The sequence below is a fragment of the Anser brachyrhynchus genome (genome assembly GCF_964034855.1).
Source record: "Anser brachyrhynchus genome assembly, chromosome: 1".
Classification (NCBI taxonomy): Eukaryota; Metazoa; Chordata; class Aves; order Anseriformes; family Anatidae; genus Anser; species Anser brachyrhynchus.
Window position 1 is genome coordinate 14,073,389 of NC_137694.1, and position 22,482 is coordinate 14,095,870.

Below are 22,482 nucleotides of genomic sequence, written 5' to 3' on the forward strand. Positions count from 1 at the left end.
GGTGCAACCCATCAAGTCCGATGGAATTGTATGGGTCAAGTTTTATGAAGCCATCTTGATCTTGACCCTCACCTGCTGCTGGCAGCACTCTCTTCCTTGAACACTTACACTACACCAAGACCTGGAAGATCTTATTGGTGGAAACTGAGGCAAAAAAAGGCACATCAGCCTTACCTCTGTTCATTGTCAATATACCACCAGAATTTGTAGAAGAAATACTTTTCCTCCATTGATTTCCTGGTTTAGGAACCAAGGTCACTTCTGAGTATGGGTAGGTTTCTGGAATGAATTATTTTCTCTCATTATGTTGTGGCTATCAGAAGGGTTAGGAGGAAGCCTGACCCAAGCAAGCAGTAGTCAGAGAAGTTCACAGACACTGCTGGGTGTTCTAAAGATACAAATACTTTGGATTCAAATTTAAGAGATCTGATATGAATTATCTAGGTACAGCATGTCATCTTACAGTGTTCTTCAGATTAACCAGCTGTAAAATAATCCAGGAATACATACAAATTCAGTCTGAAATCTTACAAAATTATTAATAGTAAAAAGTCTCTGAATCAAAACAGATGAAAAATGCCTTTGAAAATGCATCTATAACATTCTGGTAGATAAAAGTCGCTGAGAAGAAATTCTGTATGTGATTACAGAAGAGAAGTATTTGGATTTCTGCATTGTATCTATCACAGTTACAAGTGATCAGAAAAACAAGGAAGTCAACAGGTCTTCCTGACAGCACTTGTTTGAAATTAAATTATAGTGGTGTTTTTATAAGCTCTTCTGAATCTTGTAAAGTGTTTTCAGGCATAAATCTTGGTGTGCCCCTCTTCATCCAGAGTTTGCTTTCTAGAAGGTCAGCATGTCTGGTCACAAGTGGTTATTCAGGTGTTTTTATGGGGGGAATTAACCCCACACTTCAATAAGGCATCATTACATTAGTACTGTTCTCTATGTCTGGACTTGCTTTTCAGTATAAAAACAAACAAACAAACAAACACAGCTGTTTACTGAAACTCTGCTTCCACTGATGAATCCCTGATTTTACCCTCCAGCCTTCCCCAGTGGAGTGATTGTCTGCTACAGTATGAAAATTTCACCCAAAACATCCATCCTGGGCTGCCTTTCTTAATCTCTTCAGCTGTTTTGAGTGTTCTTTGCCTTTCCTGACATTTCTTCTGGCATTCAGCTTGTGGGGACTGTGATTCCCAGCATGCAGAAATTGGAGAGCTTATTCTGACCACCTCAAAGACACATTCCTGCTTCAAGATCTGAAAAAAATCTCTGTAAAGCAGATTTGACAGAGTTAAACCCGTTCTGGTACTCCTGCTAGAGACTCTTAGGGGTCCAGGATTAAGCTCACCATGAACCTGATTTACCTTTACCCTTGTTCTTCAAAAAGCTACTTCCTCACTGGGATTAACCTTTTGGTATTTTTGTCAAACATTCCCTATTAAAGTAAGAGAACATTTCATGCCATATGGAAATAGCAGATTTTATTTGTTTCTCATTTAGCAGCAAGGAAACACTGCAGAAAGTAAGCCTAGCAAGGATTACTGAGTATTTTGATAAGCAGTCAGATTCAGCTAAAACCTGCTCCTTCCCAGGCTCCTCAGTAATCCTGGTTTAGACCAGAAGAGTAATTAAGATGTTGTAGGAAAGAGTACACTAAAGGAAAGGCACAAAGAAATTTGTAAAGGTCAAGAGCAACTGGACCTCAAGAGGTACCAGAAAATGTAGAGAACAATGCAAGTCTTGAAGAAATACCATTGAGGGAGAAAGTTCAAATGATTTGTTCTGAAAGAATTCAGAAATCCTCAGCTTTTTGTTAGAGCAACTAATTCACATTCATCCCAGCAGTGAAATTCCAGGTGTTACAAATGATAGCTGATATAGAAGAAACTGCAGTTTGTTCTGTGCAAATGCATATTAGATAAAGCTGAGTTGAAGAAACAGGTACCAGCAAAGTCATTCTGAGAAAGTTAGAGTTTATGTAGAAATGTGTCAGAGGAAAACATATATTTGAAGCTCTTTATCCCCAAGTTCTGGTTATGCTATTCACCCATTCTTGACACGTTTTGTAGCAGTTATTGCCAAGTAAAAAGATTTGATGCTAGATTCAGCAGTAGATTGTTTAGAGTGTAATTACCAGTCTTACAAAAATTTAAACAGGGTTATTGCTTGTGAAGCTGAAATTATATCTGGCATCTGGACGCACTGTCCTCATTCTTATTTTCCTACCCTTCTGTATTCTTCAAAGAATCAGCGTAGCGTGACATTAATGCTGTTGGGAATAAAAATGATGAAAATTGGTAAAAGTACTTCCAGAAATGTCCTTCTCTTATTTAAAATTAAAACAACAACAACAAAGACCAACAAACAAACTGAAAACAACAGATAACACTTAAGAGCTACCAATAGTTTCCACTGGCTTTTATATGAGGAAAGATCTTTTCATACTTTTTGCATTACTGACTAGGGACATCATTTGGTAACACACTACCAGTCATAGCTGATTGTATACAATATACAGAAACGGAGCTAGCTACCGTGTACTGGGGTTTGCTTTTCTACGAAGAATCACTCTGAAGTTACATTATTGCTCCAGGGAGCATGTGAAGAGGCAGATAGTGCTCTGATTATTTCAGCCCCAAACTGTGGATCTGCCTCCATTCTTAGTGAATACAAGTATGCTGCATGTTCAGCAAATGATCTGTGGGTCTGGGGAATAAAATCTAAAAGAGATGATGGTCCACCTTGCCAGACCTTTGGGTGTTCACTGCATGTCCCAGTGACTCCAGTAGTTGTCCTTAACAACCTTTCAGACTTCTGCTTGTCAAAAACAATTGGAGGAAAAGCTCATATGAAGGCATTAAAATTATATGGGTAATTACTTTGAGAATGAGAGTCAAAATAAAAAGACATAAAATAGGAGTGATATCAAGGAATTGAAACAAGTAAGAGGGTCAATAAACCTGAAAGTAGGGGATTCAAAAGAGAAACGCTTAATTGCATTATAAGTAGTGAGAATTGACATTCTCATGCCCCTAAATATCTCTGAAGCCAAGATGAGCCCTGGCAGCCAGGAAGGCCAACCATGCCCTGGGGTGCTTCAAGCACAGCATTGCTAGCCGGTCAAGGGAAGGGATTGTCCTGTTCTGCTGTGCCCTGGTGCAGCCTCACCTCCCGTACTGTGTGCAGTTTGGGTGCCACAGTGTAAGAAAGACATAAAACCAAAGGAGGGCTATGAAGATGGTGAAGGGCCTAGAGAGGAGCCCTATGAGGAGCGGCTGAGGTGCCTGGGTTTGTTCAGCCCAGAGCAGAGCAGGCTGAGGGGAGGCCTCATGGCGGCCTGCAGCTCCCTCACGAGGGGAGCGGAGGGGCAGGCGCTGAGCTCTGCTCTCTGGGGACAGCGACAGGACCCGAGGGAACGGCATGGAGCTGGGACAGGGGAGGGTCAGGCTGGGGGTTAGGGAAAGGTTCTGCACCCAGAGGGTGGCCGGGCACTGGGACAGGCTGCCCAGGGCAGTGGTCATGGCACCGAGCTGCTGGAGTTCAAGGAGCGTTTGGACAGTGCTCTCAGACACATGGTCTGATTTTTGGGTGGTCCTGGGTGGAGCCAGAAGTTGGACTCGATGATCCTTGCGGGTCCCTTCCAACTCATGATATCCTATGATATTCTAAGATATTTTAGTAGGATCCAAAACTAAACTGTATATTTACACAGGTAAAATTTGAACTAGTAGGCCTTTACACGTTAAGGCAAAACAACAAACTTCTTGGGAAACTGTAGATCCTCATATTTCAGCACTTGTTTTCAGTAGAGGGAGGAAGGTTTCCCTGGAGAAAGATCACCTCATAACTGTTTAACATCAGGCCTTCTTGTATATCATCCCTAAACATCTGGTATTTAGCATTATTGGCAACAAAATTAAGATGAAGTAGGCAATAGCGTGAAATAATATGGCAACTCATATGAGGAGAATGAGGTCCAATAAGTATTTGGTCTTACACACACAATTTCATTTTCAGTTTCAAGTTCCCCATGCAAATCAGTTTGGCTGGCCAAAGTTATAGGCAACAACAACAACAAAATAACAACCAACAAATCCTGAATAAAGATAAGCCAGAGACTTTAATCAGTCTAGTTTTCTTTTAAAATGTTTTGTACCGGTATAGCCATACCAACTTGACAAGCTGCACTGTGCTCAGAAATAGCTGAAGGGAGCCATAACAGAAATGATGTTTGCAGACAACTTCAAAACCATGGTAGAGACAGAACAAGCATTTATTGGGAAAGGTATTCTGATCTTTGTATTATGTTTTGCATCTTTGGCAAATGTGGAAGAGGGGGATATTTCTGAGGATGAGCAAAACCAATTTTACCTGACCTACTGTCAAGGTTTTGTCTGGGATAGAGTTAATTTTCTTTGTAGAGGGTTGTATGATGCTGTGTTTCAAATTTTTGATGAAAATAGGGGTGATAATATACCAGTGTTTTTAGTTGTTACAGAGCAGGGCTTACACAGAGCCAAGGACTTTTCTGCTGCTCATGCTGCCCTGGAGGTGCACAAGGAGCTGGAAAGGGACAGAACCAGGACAGGTGACCCAGGCTGGCCAAAGGGAGGTCCCATACCATGTGGTGTCATGCTCAGCAATAAAAGCTGGGGTAAAGAAGGACGAAGGGAGGGACATTGCGAGTGATGACATTTGTCTCCCCAAGAAACCATTACGCGTGATGAGCCTTGGAAGTCACTGAACTCCAGCCTGCAGATGGGAAATACCAAATGAATTCCTTGTTTTGCTTTGCATGTGCATTTGGCGTTTGCTTTACCTAGTGAACTGTCTTTATCTCAACCCATGAGTTCTCGCACTTTTACCTTCCTGATTCTCTCCCCCATCCCACCTATTCTTGAAGTAGGCACTGGATGCAAGTCAGATCTCTGCAGCCCTGATGCGTTTTATGAACCAGATCATAGACAGCTGAGAGCTGCTCATGGTTGTCACTTTCAAAGCTTTAAACCCACATTTCCCTGCTCCTCAGCACAGGGAGCATGAGGATGCTCTGAGCAAACACCACAAAGCCTTCTTGTAACCAACCTGAAGTCCTCAGGCTGTGCATGCAGAAAGACATCCTAAACTCCAGGAGAAGTTTAAGGCAAATCTTCTACTCTTTTGAAATAGCATCAGCACTGACCCGTGGGAAGACCAAACACTTATTTTAAAATCTATATTTAAGTTTTTAATTGGGTATTTTTGGCACAGTGAAAGCATATTATTTACAGGACTGATAACATAAAATTCAGTCTCTCACCTTTTGCACATGTGCATAATTCATCTTTGAAATTTTCTAGATTGTTTGCCAAAACTCTGAGGCCTGCCACTCATGAATTACTCTTGCAATGAAAAAAAAAAAAAAAAGCATACAGCTTTAGAGTAATACACATCATCAGTCTGTAAAGGCTGAACTTTTGCAAGTGATAAATTTTAATCTTAAAAGAAACTTTTCCAATAATTAAAGAAGCTAGTGTAATGAAGGATTTGGACCAGATCCAGAAAAAAGAAGGAGACACCTACAAGTGCTGCAGTACCTAGCATTTAGGGTGCCTGATGCTGAGAATAGGGTCCAAAACCCTGAGTTATCTATCTCCAGTTCCTCTGCAATGCCTTGCAAAGACAGGAGACACAAGGAGATACAGACATGGTCAACACTGTACCAACTCTAAGCATATTTCAGCTATCCCAAAGGGTCACATCTCTGTGGAAATCATGGAAGATTTATTTGGGTTAAACTAGGACTGGCTTTGCTCTAAAGAGAAGAGGATGAGAGGACATAGTATGCAATAGAGAACAATTTCTCTGTAACAGGTTGAAAGCAGGAAAGAGAACATTACTTTCCCTCAAGTTCAGCACCATATTTATGGAGAAACCAATTTTTCATTCATAGTATCGGGTACTGCCATCAAATTTCCATGTAATGTCCTTGTCCTTTGCCAAGTTCTTTGCAGAGACTTTGCTCTATTAAGTCTCTACACAAAGAGTCGCCTTACATTCAGATCCAATTTAACAAGTGAAGGCAAATTTGTGCAGAAGGATGAGGGAATTCTGGCAGATATAATCAGTGCTCACAGGGCAGAGGATCATAATTGGTACCTACTCCCTCTATTTCTTAAGAAACATTTTTACTTTTATGCAGTTTACCAAGAGTCTCAATCAGTTCAGAATGTATCCCTTCAAAATCAGTCTGAAATGTGTATTTCTTCAAAGTGAATAGAAACCCAAGTTCCTGTAGGACTGTGAGGAGAGGCACATAGAAGTCAGGAAGAAAATGAAAGTGTAAGAAAAGGACACAGCAACAAAGGAAAATGTTAAGAAAATAAGGGGAACTGGGTAAATTGAAGAAGGACCTTGCAAAGGCAAAGGTACAAAGTCACTTTTGTTGGCACACTTAAGTTCCACATCACTGAATTATGATGAGACTTAGACGAAACTTTCCTCTGATTTCCATCTTGCTGAGTGCCCATAATGTAATGTTCTTCAGACTTCAGGGATCATTTGATCCTTGCAGAGAGTTTCTGGATGTTTCCTATAGCCACTCCATCAGCCATAGCATTTCTGCCTGGAAGTGGCCTGGGCTGGCTTTTCCAGGAGGAGAAATATGAAAACCCTGGAACTTGGTGGCTAACCTTTCTAAGTGGGCAGAGCATCCCAACACCTGAAGCACAATCTCTGCAATATTTTGGAGAAATTTAGCTTTTTATGCTTAACAATGACTATTGTATTTTACTGCAGAATTATTTAACCCACCTGGCTGGGTCTCATCCCACTGCACAAACCTGATGGGCACTGGTTGCCATGGGGAGGCAAAAAGTGAGGTCCAACAAAATAAACAAGTTGGTGCTCGTAAAATAGTGGTGGAATTTACGGTAGAGTATACAGTTGATGCTAAGGTCTAGATGAGGGAGTCCACGGCTTGCCAGTAGTCTCAAGTCTTGTTTTTTGAAGTTTGTCTTGTATTTCTGAAACATGAAGAATCTGTTTGAATCCATGTGTATGTTCTCGCTGCAGGACTGGGACAAAAAGACAGTTTTAATGGCAGCCCAGCCAGGTCAGAAAGGTTCCAGGCCAAATTTAACCCTTGAACAAGTCTGCTGTATATAAATTGATTTGTGCAGGTTGGAAATGGAAAGAAAACATTGTCATTTTCAAGGCTTCTGTTAGGCTTTTTTTTTCCATCTGTCCCCCCATTCCTGGGACTTATGCTCATAGCTTGATATATAGGGTTCCTTACCAGAACCCTGGTTTTCACTTTTTTTTAGGTTTCATTTCACTCTAGCCTGTGACTATACCTCTGACCACAGACTTCAATGCTGAAGCATTTTTCCAAGAAGAAAGCACTTTACAGGGCTATTCCGAGTCTTAAGTGATGTTCAGCTTTCCAGTATCACCCACCTTGCTAACTGATGTTGAGTTAGTACAGAAAAAAATAATGGCATGTTCTTGAAGTAAAAAATGAGGCTTATCTCTCTAGAAAAATGAATAGTACAGATGTGGCCAACTGATAAATTCTGCTCTAACAAAAGGTGGGCTTGAAAGCATACATAATGTCTCTTTAATACAAATGAATGTTGCTTGCTTCCAAAGATTTTAGCTCCCGGTTGACTTCAGAAATGTAAAGATCAGTTGCATAACTTCAGAAATGCATTTAAGCTAGCAGGATAATAAGTATATTACAGCATCTTAAATCACAAGAAAAGCTTTAAACTGGCCTGGGACTCCTCAATGCTGACGGAAATTCAAGCTGTAAAGAGAAACATCAAAACCTTTTTGTGTTCTTCAGCCCTGCAGAGATGCTGAGGGTGCCAGGGGGGTCATGACCGTGGGAGCAGCCAAGCAGAGCCCCCATGGATGTGCTCTAACAGCAAAATCTGTCCCATTTGTATGTATTGCAGGAGCGAGCTGAGGGCACAGGACTCACGTGAGATGCAGGCTGTGCGTGCCAGCTACATAGCCTGCGTGTTGCAGAGGACCATATTTTGGGTTATTTTAACAGTGCAAGGCTCTTGGCCTGGCACCATTAATCCGTGCTTCCTGGGAGCCCATCAGAGAGCCCAGGGAAAGGGGGCTGATAATGATTAAGCTGCTTTCATCTCCTTGGAAAACCCCTTAATTCTTTGGGTCGGCATTACTTCCTATGGAGATTTTCTAGCAAAGTAATAGCCCAGGTGAGCAAGGCTCATTCTGTCCTGCTTGAAATGTTTCCCTTGGAGCTTTTCAAAGGTGGTTTTAAGGTCTTTGAGCTGTCTGCAGAGAATAATCAGGCCATACTTCTTGGAAGGGCACAAGTCAGCTACAGGGAGCTTGATACTTAATATAGGTTCACCCACAGCCTGCAGGGAGCTCAGTTCTGTAACATACCTAAAGAAATCCTCCCAGCAACCAGTAATTTGTACCTTGGTAAAACACCGTGTTTCTGCCACATCTTGTTATTATTTATGGGCTTTGCTCTTGTTGAAAGGAGCCCTACACAGCAAGGCTGGGTGCTGCACAGACACAGAGCATGAAGGCTGTCGAGTGTAATGCAGGTGTAAGAGAACACAGGGGATGAATGTACCCAGAGGAGTACAAAAAGCAGGAGGATGATATAGTTCATCAAATGCCTTACTGCTGTCAGGGTAGGTTTTTTATAATATCCTGGTAACGGAAAGAATTGCCTTGCCTGGCTTGGGCTGAACTGGATATAGCTGTGTAAGTCCCACCAGTCACCAGCCCCCTGTAATCCATGGAGAGACATGAGCCAAAGGCTGATCACTCCCTTTCTCTGGCTGCTGTCCGAACTGCTCGGGATGGGTCATGCACTGGAGAGGCCTCTCTCCTCAAAGAGACTCTGTCTTGGGACCTGAGACAGTTCACCAGGTTTAATTCCTGGCTGAAGTTAAAAGCTGATGTCATGACCGATGGAAAAAATGCAGGGCACCAACGTAGCCCCGGGCCCCGGCTGGTATCAGCACCCCCAGCAGATGTTGGCTGTCATGCCATGCAGTCACATTGGTCTGTGATACTCTCCTGAAGCTGTCCAGAGAAGATTTTGCATCCATCCTGCCTTCTCTATGAGCTCTGCTGTATGCTAACAGTTAAAGTATGAATATTTTTTTCTCAGATGAGTAATGGTTTGTTTTCTAAGAAGCTGGAAACCAACTGTGAAGGAGAGAGAGCGGGGTGGGGCTGCCTGCCATGCTGGTGGGTAGAGGGGAGGACAGGGGGACAGGCTGCCTTCCCAACTGCTCCCATTCCTGGATTTCTTGTAAGGGCTAGAGACAGCCATGCAGCAGGAAATCATGAGAAAGGATGTGCAAAGGAGGGGCTTCGTGCTTTCTGCCTGAAGCAAATCTCTCTGAAGGAGCTCATGCACTTCTGTGCTCTGGATAACAGGTAGGCTACCTGTGCTCTGGAGCACCCCTGCCTGAGTTCACTGAATCACGGTGGTCTGACCTGTCACCCTTCCCGTCTCCTGGGCACGAGGGTCGTCTTGGTGTCGGTCACAGTGCAGAAGTCACGGGACGATTTCAGTTTCCCTGAAGTTCCTCTTTCTGTGGAATTCCCAAAGATATGGTCATAAACTCCCCACTGACACCGCAGGACTGACTCCTGAGCACACTTGATGGATGGATGTCTTCATTTTAACAGGCTCCTAATGAAATACACAGCAAAAGAACCTTGTAAAGAGGAGAAGAGGGGGGATAATTAGCTCAGAGCTGAAAGCAAAGAAAGATTGCTGCATTATTCTCCTTAAAACAGGCATTGTATGCAGAAAAAAATGATGGTTCTTGGCTTTTATCCCTCAAAGACCATTGAAAAGCCACAAGCTTCTTACGTTACAAAATGTTTGCTCTCCGCAGCTGTCCAACCCCCAGATGCAGTGCTTGCCATAGATGTCCTGCCAGCTTTTTCTGTTCTCAGCTGAATGCAGACACCAATTCCATTGCCATCAGGAGACAGCGTGTGGAACAATCCCCTGACCTCTCCTGGGGCTTTGCTCAGCCATGCACCACTCCCTGGTGGTGCTTTCCCATAGTATTGGGGCAAGGTGCTTTCAAAAGCCTTCAAAATGTTCAAGTCCCACCTGGGCTGCTTCAGCAAACTAGTGGAAGCTGTTTAGGAGGTCAGTCAGGAAGACAATTCAGATTACAGTCATTCTTTCTGAATAGGTAGTATTGAGAGTATAAAGCATTATTTAAATCTCATCAAAATGCCATTCCGAGTGAAGGTCCTGTGCATGATAAACAGTGTTGACAGCATTCTCTCCTCAGTGGATATATGCTGCTAATATTAGCTTTACGTTAATAGCTAGAAGTCTACCCACCCTGCAGATAGAGCTGTTCTCCATCATGCTGAGGAGGCAGCTGAAGCCATGGAGGCCAACAGGAGTAGGACAGGCATTGCTCTTCAAGGGTACCATTGATTCCCTCTTCCAGGAGGTTTTCCACCATTTTCTGAGGACAGCTTGCACAGAGCAAGAGGAGAAGATTCAATAAGCAATGGGGAAACCCATGAGTGACCTAGCCAGGCACTGCCATCAGCCTGTGCCTGATGGATGCGGGCTGGGGTACCTACCTGCAGCCAAGGGTGAGGCAGAGCTGTCCTTTTTCCTGGCAGGAGCCCATCCTTGTGAGCATGTGATTTTTTCTGCTCAGTGGCATTTTGCTTTGGCATCTCAAGTGTGTAAATACAAACATAAGAAATGCTGTGCTAGGCCAGAAGGTGGTCCGTGTCAACCCATACTGCACATTGTGCCATGGCAAAAGGGTCTGGGGAGAGCACATGAGTCTGGCCATCTTCTCCAGCCACTGCCTTGTACTCCTCCAGCACCCCTGCCTACTCCCCTTCCCTATCCGACTTTCAGCATTTCCAGAAGGTCTTGTGATAAATTCCTTTAGCTAACTTTTGTTTAAATATCTGAGATACCTGATTACATTACTTTTAACACAGGTGGCTTTATCTGATAAAGGTATCCTCCATTCAATCTTTTGCATTGCCAAACTTTGCCAACCAAGAAAACATTTGTGAGCAGTCTAAAATAACCTACTGACTAGAGGAAAGAGCTGTTCTCTGCCTTGTTTCCTTCCTTATGACCTCATTCATGGAGCAGCCCACCTGTGCAAGAAAGTTTAAAGAAAAAATGAAAGGAGATAAATCCTATAAATTAATCAGGGGCCTTTTTTAATTATTAAAATATTCTATGTTTTCAATTAACTTTTTAAAATTATTTAAAAGGGACAGAACATTTAAATTAAGAATGCATTTAAAATCAGGCATAATTTTTAATTTATATATTAATTTACAAGCTCTATGATATTGAAGCTTCAGATATTTTCTACATTTTTCAATGACTTTTCTGTGCTGAAAGTATTTTATTGTGTTAGTAATAAATGCTTATTTATATTGGGCTCTCACTTGTGTATTAAAATTTTGTAGGAAAGATACGAGAAATAAAAATATTACTTCTATCAGGAGATTCAGCAAGCTGTTGTTGTTATGCTTTTGTTAGCACTGAATACTGATTTCCATCCTGGCAAAAACTTCTCTAAAGAAAATAAGTTTAGTGAAAGGGCATTGAAAAAGCTGGCAAAATATTGACAAAGGTGATTTCATTTATCTTTGAAAAGTTACAGATTTTTTTCCTCTGAGATCGAAATATCTGAAATCAGGGTTTTGCACCTTTGCTATCCTGCTTCTAATTAAGCACAAAGGGACAACAGTTATTACATTTAGTTATTGGATTAAGAAATAACAATATCCTACCTGTAACTGCAAGATGCAGAACACAAATAGTATACCTTTTCTTAAGTTTCTGGAAAAAAATCTTGGTCTTGAGATGAAGTGCCCTATTTGGTGAAGCACTGTGTCATTCAAAGCAAAAAATAAATAAAAATAAATAAAAATAAATAGATAAATGTAACGGTGTGACACCCACGTCTACCTATCCCACTCTATAGATCTTCTCCATCACCTTCAGGCCCTCATTTTCTATTACCTGGGTTATGTTTGGAACAAGCTTTCCCAAGGTCATCCTCTTTTCTTCATTGCCTTTTGTATTTATGCCAGTTTGTGTTTACATCATGTTCAGAAAAGACAGGCTAAGCTTAATAGCATTCTTTACTATGGTGTAGATTAAGAGCTTTCATGGATTGTTGGAGCAGTTTTGTCTCTCAAAATCTACCAAAATCTAGTTAAAATGAAACAGCTTATGAGCATTGGAGTGGAACTGAGAAAATCAGCCATACAGGCACAGGTAAATGGGGCCAGTTATGTTTTACATAAGACGATGTCTAAATCCAGACATCCCTTAATGTGGCCAAACTCTTACCTGAGGCAACGTGCTGCATTTATTTCCGATGGGTTTGTGTATGAATTAAGTCAGTGATGGAAATATCTGTGGGTACACTCTGTGCCAGTGACTCCCTGTCTCTCTTAAAAAGATGACTTGAATCTCTCTTGTTTTCTGAATGCCTAAAGCTCAACGTATTTGTATCCATAGCACCTTAGTTTTCTCTACTCTTGTAGTGAAGTACAACAAATATCTCCTTGCCTCTTAGAGTAGAAAAGCTTTCAAAGCCAACAATACAAAACACAGACTGAGATAACAGCATAGTCTGAATATTTCAGTTATTTGTAAACAATCTTGCACATTTCAAAGTGTTGTTCATGTATGAAGAATACTGTGTTAATTAAGACCTGTGCTGGTTTCACAGTACGATGCAGCTGCTGCACAAACACGTCATTACTAACATTTTGCCCTTTTCCCTGGTTCTGGCACTCCAGCAGTTACATGCGTCTCCTTCGTATTCAAAGCCACTGAAAACTACTCAGATACTTTAGATGAGATTGCTTCCGCTCTAAGGCAGATTAGGGAGAGTATCGCATCTCAGGAACCCAGTTTATTTTCCTCTCCCATCTGGTCACAAATTTCTGAAAGGCTTTTTATTGTCTGTTTTGCATCCCCGAAGTATACGTTAGCTTGGATTTTGTTGTTGTCTGCAAAGTAGTCACAAAACACATTACAAAACATTATGGGTTGTGTGATATTACCATTGCCCAGTCCTTCCCCTACGTACTTTTGACACGTAATATTAAAATCAGGCCTTGTTCTTTTATCTTCCATTACAAAAAGCCATCTGTTATGAATTTCATATTCAAATGTTTTAAAGTTGTATAAAAACAGTATTGCAATGCCAATAACTCACAATGCAACACTAATACATATATATAATGTGTATAATATATATACATTAATATATATGTGTTATATATATTGTACATATACATGTATATTCAAAGACATTTTAAGGTAAGGATTCATTGCCTGTTGGTGATGCCAAGACTGTGGAGAGAATTATAAAGCGCCTTTTCTAACCAGCACCATATGGCGGCAGTAGGGAAGCTGATGTATGGGTAATTTATGTAACATGCAGTGAGGTAACCTAGCGAGTAGTAAGGACTTCAAAAAATGCAGAAAGTAATAGCAGGTGAACTGAAATGTCCCTCTTCGGATTTACTGAAAAGGAAATATAATGAAGGGGGTGCGTGGTGTGAGAGAAGAGCTGCAGGGTGGGCTCTGCAGTCTTGCCATGGGTCCCACCAGCCCATGACAATGCATCTGCTGCAAGTGGCTGCTGTGCTCTGTCCTCCAGCCGTCACGTTCCAGCCTAGTCGTAATATCAACTGTTATGCAACGTATATTGGAAACAGCATTTTGCTGCTTAATTTTGAACTTCATACATTTTCTTTCACTCCAGGTTCAGGGGAAATCATCATTTTACTGTAATTGAGTGCCATTGCAGCTGAAGCTTACAAAGAAAAAAAAAAAAAGTATACATATATATGTACATGCAGTTGAATTGGCAAAAAAGGAGATTGGGGCTAGAAATAAGAGCTTATTGTTTCCTCTCTTGAATATATTTATTGATAAACCAGATCTTATGAATATCATTCAGAGAATTTTTTGAGGACAACTCAAAAGCATCACATCTCTGCATAATCAGGTAGGAATTTTACAAAGCTCACAGCATGTACCTTTTTAAAAATCAGGAATTTCAAACAACATGGAAGTTTAAGGACAATGATGTCTTATTTGTAAAAATGTGACGTACATATTTTTGTCTGTAAATGTCTGACATGTCACTATTTCCAGGACTTGGCTGATGCGGGAATATGTTATAAAATAATAGAAATGCAGGCCTAGAAAAGAATTAGGTCCATTTCACTGCACTGACACACAAAATTAATGATCCAAAACATCTTAATTAAAAGTGTGTTTTATCAAACGAAACAGTATTATTTATCAAGATATTTGTCTCTGGAGCTTTTTGCCCATTATCTATGATTTCACTATTTTATCTGATCCACTCAGGAAGCAGAAATAATGCCGTGTGGCTTAGACAGTGAGGTACACACAGTAAGAGAAGTATGATTATGTGTTTAAAATGGTTAAAGCACTATTAGCTACAACAGGTGACATAACCCCATGTACTCTCTCTGCACAGACATTGTGTGTGTTTCAACCAAAGAAAAAACACAGTTTAGTTTTGTGAGCATCAGTTTGACTAAAAGGTTTTCATGATCCACATGGCCTCACCTGAGGATGCAATTCCACAAACAATGCCAAAAAAATTAAGGATCATAAGCACTGCATGACTTTTCCCAACCCCACACCCATACAATGGGTTAGATGCTGTATAGCTCTTCTAATGTAGGCATTGAGTTGCTGTACGTAACACGCAGTAACATGATAACATGTGATAGCATAAATATGTAATAATAATGTAATATCCAGAGGAATGTTTATGTGAGCAAGAACACGAACCATGTACGGATGCCTTGAGGACAGGATTACCATGTCCTGAGGAAGGCAGTAGCTCTGAATACGCAAAGACTGTTCTCAGTGGTTTGATTACTCACCAGCATAGGAGAAATGAAAAAAGAGAATGTGCTGAGGGAATCCAGGAGCTATAAAAGCACAGATTTAATCTGTAAGTGCTCAAAAGTTCAGAGGAAATGGAGGCAGGGTTTGGTGCACCATTATTCTTCATTTTGACTTCTCGATGTTTCTCTTATGAGCTACCTGAGAACGAGCAAAATGTCTTGGGGATAGAAATCTCTCTGAAAAAATCTTTGTAGTATCCTTCAAGGGTCACATGAAGCAATAGATCAGAGGATGGATACCTACCCTCTGGGAAGCGTGTTAATAAGCTGGGGAGAGTTGAAGGGTACACAGCTGAACCCAGGGGCACCATTCTGCAGGGGACAGTGCCAGAGTTCAGAGATCACATCCAGGGGTTGGAGACACTGTCTGGAGTCTGTCTGTGTTGAAGAAGGGCAACCTGAATTGCCTGTAGGTCTTTCGTGGCAGGGACATACCCCAGGCTGCAGTAACTGGCCTCTGACAGTGCATGAAAAGAAACTTACCCTGTTCAGAGCCCCATTCCCCTGTTCAGAGCATCACTTCTCCAGGCTGGGCAGCAGGGCACCATGCCTCCATCCCTGGCCACCGGCTTGGTGACACTGGGTGAGAGGGTGCTCGTGGCCAGCCCCAGCCAAGGCAGAGGGAGGCAGGAGCTGCTGCTTTCTGCAGGATCAGGGCAAAAAGATACAGGAGAGAAGCTGGCAGCTTAAACGGCAACATATCTGCTCACACTGTTAATGGTGAGGCACCTCCAGACAGGTTAATTATCTTTTAAAACCAAACAAAACTAAACGACAACAAAACAAAAGCAACAAAAGAGCCACCTATTTTATTATCAGCTTTTACAGCAATAGAAAACAGCGTGAAAGAGACCCTGGGGTCATGAATGTGTGCTGAAAGTCACGCTGCAAGGAACAGGAGGAAAACCACCAGTAATTGTATTGACCCTGAGAGCACGCGGCTGGTTCTGCACCGCGGTCCCAAGCTCCGGCCAATTTTCTGGTTCCTGGATCTCCAGCAAGCAAATGCACACACACACCAGGAGCACGGTGCTGGGTGAAGGGCAGATCGTCTCCCTGCTTTCATCTTCTGACACCATTATTTCTGACTCAGTGGTTGCCAGCCTTCAACAAGAGGAAAGCCAGGTGCTGTCACCAGGAGAGGAGGGCCTGGGGTCGGAGGCAAAGCCAGACCTCTGGAAAGCTGCTCAGTTACTGGGCTCCAATGGCACGGTGATGATATTGCCCTCTTGCTCATCCTTGATCTTCAGAGCATGATGATACCTACATTTTCCATAAGTCCCCTGCACCCTCAGCAGAGACCTGCCTTTCATTTTGGGTCATTGCCACACACTGCCAGTGCTGCCTCACTCCCCGTAGTGATTTTAGAGAAAACCTGGGCATCGTCTTCAGGAGGAGCTCATTGCTTCCTCACTGCAAACAACTGGTGCGGCTAAATACAGTTCCTGTCCATGTGCAAATCAGATGTATATATTAGTTACACCGGACTTGGGCCTGTGTTTGTATTTCTAATTTTTGTTGTTGCATTTTTACTGCTCTGGGTGTTACTGCATTGTCTTGCACTAGATTTCAAAACTCTGGATTATTTGTCTTCGGGAAGATTTTATTTGTTCTTTGTATCTGACTCTAGGACCTTTTTTACTCATTTTTAGTGTGGAGGTGGTGAAAATCCTGGGAATTGATTTGAGTTCATCTTACTCCTTTGTTACATTACAAAACAAACACAACCAATGCGCTAAGTTCTAAAGGTACCAAAGCTGGAAGATGGAGCTGTCATTTAGCCATGAGGTCTGGGGGCATCAGGTATGAGACAAGCCTTAAAGCCAGGACATGAACTACCTGAACAGCCTCTACTAAACCACTTACTCACTGTTTTTTCAATGGTTGTATTTTTTAATTTAAGATATTTCTTACCTTTCTGAGTAGGATTAAATCAGTTCACATTTGTGAATTTCTCTGCATGTCTTGAGTAGGCTGTACTCCAGAACACACAGTTATATTATGATTAACACATTTTGGATTTAAGTAGTGAGAAAGGTTTGAAGAAGGTTCTCCTTTTCGGAATATGGCAGAACAAATATATGCTGTCTTCTCCTGCACTGAGAACAAAGCCAGGTTTCCTGGTTAGAAATTCTTATTTATGTAGATCAACTTCTCTGCATTGATATAACAATAGGGCTCATTAATAGACTTTTAATTGGCTCTATGACTTGCAGAGATAGCAATCATACAAGCAGTTTGAACATATGCAGATGGTAACTAAGGATGGAGCTGTTTCTAGTGGCTGACCAGCAAGTGCACAGAGAGCTCTGAGCATTGTTGAACTTTCATCATCAAAGCTTTTAGTGTGAGTCCCATTTGCTGGTGTGGGACCCTCACACCATTATCAGCCCCCTTACACTCTGCTCCAGCACATGATCAGCACTCATTCCTACAGTACATTTTCCTAGACAAACCACAGCAGCAGACAATGTCATATGCGAGAGTGCTAGTTTTGGAGGAACAAATTATACTCATTATCCCCAAAAGCCAAAGTGATAAATTCTTTCCATGGATCACTGTTATTACTGAATAATTGTTCAACACAAATATGACAACTAAATTTTTGCCTGACATTGCCCCCTATTTTATAGCAGAAGAAAAATTGTAAGAATATCTTTTTGAATTTATCCCCTTAAATTGATTTGTCTAGCCTCTTTTCTAATTCATTTATTTATTTTTTACTCCATAGCATCCTGCAGTGCGGTGCTCACAATTCAATTACTCATTCTTTGGGGAAAAAAAATCATTCCTTTTATTTGTTATAAACCTCCTGCCTGATGATTTTACTATATTCTTCATAGTTTTTGTGCTATTAGAAACAGCAAAAAAATATTCCCTATGCACCTTTTTCACGTCCTTTGGGGCTATATTGTCATCCATCTCAGCAGCACAGGAGCGTTCCCACTGTTTTACCTAGCCTAGCAGAAGACAAACAGATCAGCAGGTTTTGTCTCCACGCCAGTCTCCTGTGACCTAGAAGATCCTGAGTAAGGTGAGAGGACCTAGAAGGTCCTCCACGTGCTGAGTAGACTCCACCATGTGAAGTTTCTGTACGTGCACACCTGGATACAGAGTGAGCTGTTTCTTCAGAACAGCACTGGCCGAACTGGTATTGGGTGAGCTCTCTATGGTTTTGGATGAGTTCTCAAGGTCCATGACCTTGCAGGGCAGGTGAGGTAGGAGCCACACATCACAGCAAGGTGACCAGCATCCACCAAAGAGTCCAGATCACTGGAGAAGTCTGTAGTGCTGAGGCATGTCTGCGATGAAGCCTAGGAGCCAAGCCAGCCACTCAGGGTCAGCACTGAGGAGCTGTGAGACTAGACGTGGCCTTTCCTGCTGCATACATCGCTCAGCCAAGGAGCAAAGGTGGGAGACTCAGCTTAAATGCAGCTCCTGAGGGACCTGGACTAAGGATTCCTGCAGCTCTCTTTGAGGCTGGACAACCTGTCTAAGCTGGCGTTGAGCCTGAACAACAAAACCCCTCGGGATAAGGGAATGCCCTCAGGGCCTTGACGATGGGAGAGAGGAAGGCCACCTCAGCTACAGCATTCTTCATCCTCAATGTTATGTATGTTTAGTAGTATCACAGCACTAGATAGTATTGTGATACTTTTCTGTTATGTATTCCATGAAAGACGCAAATATATAGTTATTACTAGACCTCAAGCAAACCACTTCGCTTCTCCAGGTCTTCTTTTTTTACTTCATATTTTCTCTTTGGTCCTGGCTGGGGTTTTCAGCATGTGGTTGAAACACAATTAGAAATGTGGTAGGTAGAGCTGCCCAAAATTCTCTCTTAGGACTTTAATTCTTCAAAGCATACTGCAGTTTACTTGCAAAATATAGACTATAAAAAATTATAGTCTATACTGCAGTTTACTTACAAAACCACAAATTCTCCTAGGCCAAAGGAGCGTGTCTTGAGGAGAAGGAAAGCAGTGGTGTTCTTCCAGAGACAGACAAAAAGCTTTCATCCGTTGGTACCAGACTGCAGAATGATGAGACTGGGACAATCCTGAAGTTACTGTCCATCCAAATGTTACCACCTTTTCCTCTTTTTGCACCCTCCAATCATTGTGTCTGTCTCAGTAACTAAAATGAGCCAAGGACCATTCTATAGCACTGTGGCCAACGGGTTGGACATGACTTATAAACATAGCTAATTAGTCCTATCAGCTGAAAAGAAGCAACATCCAACAACCTATTTGAACTGTCATTGGCATGCTAAGTCCTGAGCCATTTCCGAGCATTGTAAGGGAGAAAAATGGACGATCCTGCCAAAACCATGCCAGGAACTGGACTAACAGTGAGCTACAGACAGTAACAGGCCAGGGCCCATGTCCCAGCACTGTTCGGTTCTTGCATTGACATAGCTCAAAGTGTTGTTTCCTTGATTCACATTAATTAGATGTTTCAGTTTAAAGGATTATTTGAGGTCATTGCAATTAGTAGCTAGAGACTTCACATGAAATAAACATGACAATAGCACTCTCCTCAGAGAGTTGGGTTCCAGCCTGCTGCCATGTGCTTGTTACAGCCAGCTCACAGACTGAAGAGCGTATTTATACCTGTACAATCTACAACCGTAAAAAACAAAACTTGAATTCTAAAGGACACTATAGAGCAAAACAACAACAACAACAAAATAACAACAACAAAAAAAAAATACCTCCATAACCAACTGCATGCCAAGAAATATCTATAGCCTTTACCTATTCAGCAGTTTGCTCTGTGCCAGCCTGCTGGAAGAAAGGGTGATGAGGGATGGGATGGGACCCCAGCAAGGGAGAACATTCCAGCTCTTGCAGAAATCCTTCTAAGTGTTTGCAGTTTGGGAGTCTTTTCTAGAGGCTGACCAGACACTTCTGCTCTTGTACAGGCAACTGCCACTGCCCAATGCCATCTCACCCTCTTTGGAAGTGTCCTCATTAGCATGTGTCACAGTAGAGAATGCTTTTTTCTCACCTATGCAATGGAAACTGTGATAAATTTGTACCTCCCTGTAGAGCAGTTGTCCCCTCACCTCACCTGATCTCCAGCAGCTCAGCCTCACTAGGTTAGCAGTTTGTCTTTGGGGCTGATGTGCTCTGGCATGGGTCGGGACAGCTTCTATAGATGCTGCCTCTCCCTTTACACCTGCTCCTTGCAGCATTCGTATCTTCAGTGCCCTTCAACATATGCCATGCAAGAAAACAGGTAGTCCTAATTCCCTGCTGTAATCTTTTTAATTTGTGCCTTTATTAACTTTTATGAAATTTTAATGAATGTTGCTTTCTACTACCGTTGAAGTAACACATGCAGAAAAGCACTGTTTGCCAGTACAGCAGTCATGCCTACAGAGGAAAAGAAGTTGGGAATTTCTGCTAGAGAATTATTATCTGCAGTTCCTTACACTACGTCATTAATGCAACACATTGCTGCTCAGTAACACTATGCACTGTCTTCTACACCATTACCATCCCCAAGCACTTTTATTTAAACATGACTGCATCAGATGTAGGTGACACCAGTCACAGAAAACTGCATTAGCATGCTTCTTTGGTCTCCAAGAAGTTCTGAAGTTATGTGAAGTCTTTACATGTTGACTATTTTGGCAGGCTATATTGTTCTACAATTTATCAGTTGATAACTTTTGCTGCCTCACAGTCATTGTGTTTTCCCAAGTGAAGAACCTTTGGCTGAGCTCTGGAAATATATGCGTTTCACAGAAATGAAAAGTTATTAAATCAGTACTGCAGGGGAATGCAGAGGAATGATCTGTTTGTAATTCTGGGAAAAACAATTTAGAACACTGTTTTTAAAGCTTAACGAAATTACTTAAAATCTTTCACAAAAACAACCAACCTTTTTCATCTGGTCTCCAAGGATTTCGTTTATCTTTCAGATCTAGTTGCTGCAAAATACTGATAATGCAGAAATTCCATGAGGCGTTAAATCTCCATCTACCAGTGGCTTGCAGAATTAATCAAATTACCTTTTAAAGTTAATGCAGTCGGTGAGAAGAGCTTAATGATATTCAAAACCTTCATGGTAATAATTACAGATGAAGAGGGTCAGTCAGTTGAGAATTAATGCAAAAAGTGCACAGAATGATAATCTGAATTAATGTATCAGACCATGCAGAAGACATTGGGAGAGTGAGCCATGAAAATAAAATTCATTTGCTTCCATTCAGAAGAGTGAAATAAACTTGCATGTCTAAGAATTTGAAGCAAAGGATGATTTTGAGGCTTGAGATCTGCTAGAGAGCAGGCAGCAGGTTGAGAGAGGCGAAGGACATAAAGAAAACGAGGAGAGAAGATGAACAGGGATTAACCGGGATTATCTCACAAAGATTTGAACTCTCGGTCTTTCTATCATGACTCAAGGACAGAAGCTTTTCCCCAATTTTCTTTCACCCTGAGGCTCTCTCACTTTTTTGATTTTCTCTTTTCTGCATGCGCATTTTTTCACAGTTTTAGAAATGATCAATTACTTGGTGAGGGCAGTTTTAGCTGTCTTTTCCCATGCAGTTTATAGTTCTTTCTCTAAATGGAACAATCATGAAAAAACTTTCTTAAAAAATAATAAATCATGCCTCAGTTCATAGAATCATAGAATCATCTAGGTTGGAAAAAACCTTCAAGATCACCAAGACCAACAATCAATCTGACATACGAGGTCCCGTCACTGAACCACATCCCTTAGTTTCACAGCCATACATTTCAAGGTGGGTAAGTTTGGGTCGCACTCAGGTCTCGCAGCAGTGGGCCAAAGAGCAGTTTGTGTCCATCCCCCCTGAAGCTGGGAGGCAGTGTGAGCAGAGATCTTTGCCTTCTGAGAAGCTATTTCTCCTGGTGACTGGCATTAAAAATTGCTATCAGGTGAGGATGTCACAGTTCCTGGGTGCCCTATAGGAGAAACCACACAGTGACTTTACTTTCATAGGAAGGCGTCAGTGTCTGTGTATTCTGAAAGACAGGTTTCGATTACCCCAAATACCTCCAAAATTATACTCAGTTTTTTTTGTTGTTTTTGTTTTTTTAATCTTCATCTACAGCAGCAGCTGTATAGCCAAATCATAACCAGCTGCCCACATTTATTTCCAGTTTGCCATTTTCATCACACGTATGTGACTTAAATATTCCTGCGTTCATTCTGTTCCCCTGAGAGAAGTTGTCAGTTGCTGTCTTTTCCGTGCTATTAAATCAGTTCAGGCATCATATTGTAAATGTTCCCAAAAAGTGAAGCAATGCTGCTTTTATGGTTAATTGCATATTGAACTTCCCATGTGCTGTTTTCACATTTCAAGCATCACTGCCCGTCAGCATTTGAGACTCTTAGTTTGCATGTATGAAGGGATTATCAAATGTGCCAGCCGAGCCCCCCGCAGAGAGCCTGTTTACATAGCAATGTGATTATGCAATCGGACTGTGAGGGTGTAAATTATGTTTCTGCATAACTATATATCGTGCTCTT

At 41.7% G+C, this 22,482-nt stretch overlaps 1 protein-coding gene and 1 long non-coding RNA gene across 12 annotated transcripts in view; one reads left to right on the plus strand and one right to left on the minus strand.

Annotated features, from left to right (window-relative positions):
- LHFPL3 (LHFPL tetraspan subfamily member 3) overlaps nt 1-22,482 on the plus strand; it is a 258,805-nt gene that overhangs the window by 90,149 nt on the left and 146,174 nt on the right. The window lies entirely within an intron of this gene.
- Nucleotides 1-22,482, minus strand: part of LOC308187440 — a 55,609-nt gene that overhangs the window by 14,770 nt on the left and 18,357 nt on the right. Inside the window, exon 1 of the long non-coding RNA XR_013944694.1 lies at nt 1-22,482. This exon is cut by the window's left edge and continues 12,100 nt beyond it; it is cut by the window's right edge and continues 18,357 nt beyond it. This is a non-coding gene — a long non-coding RNA (uncharacterized lncRNA).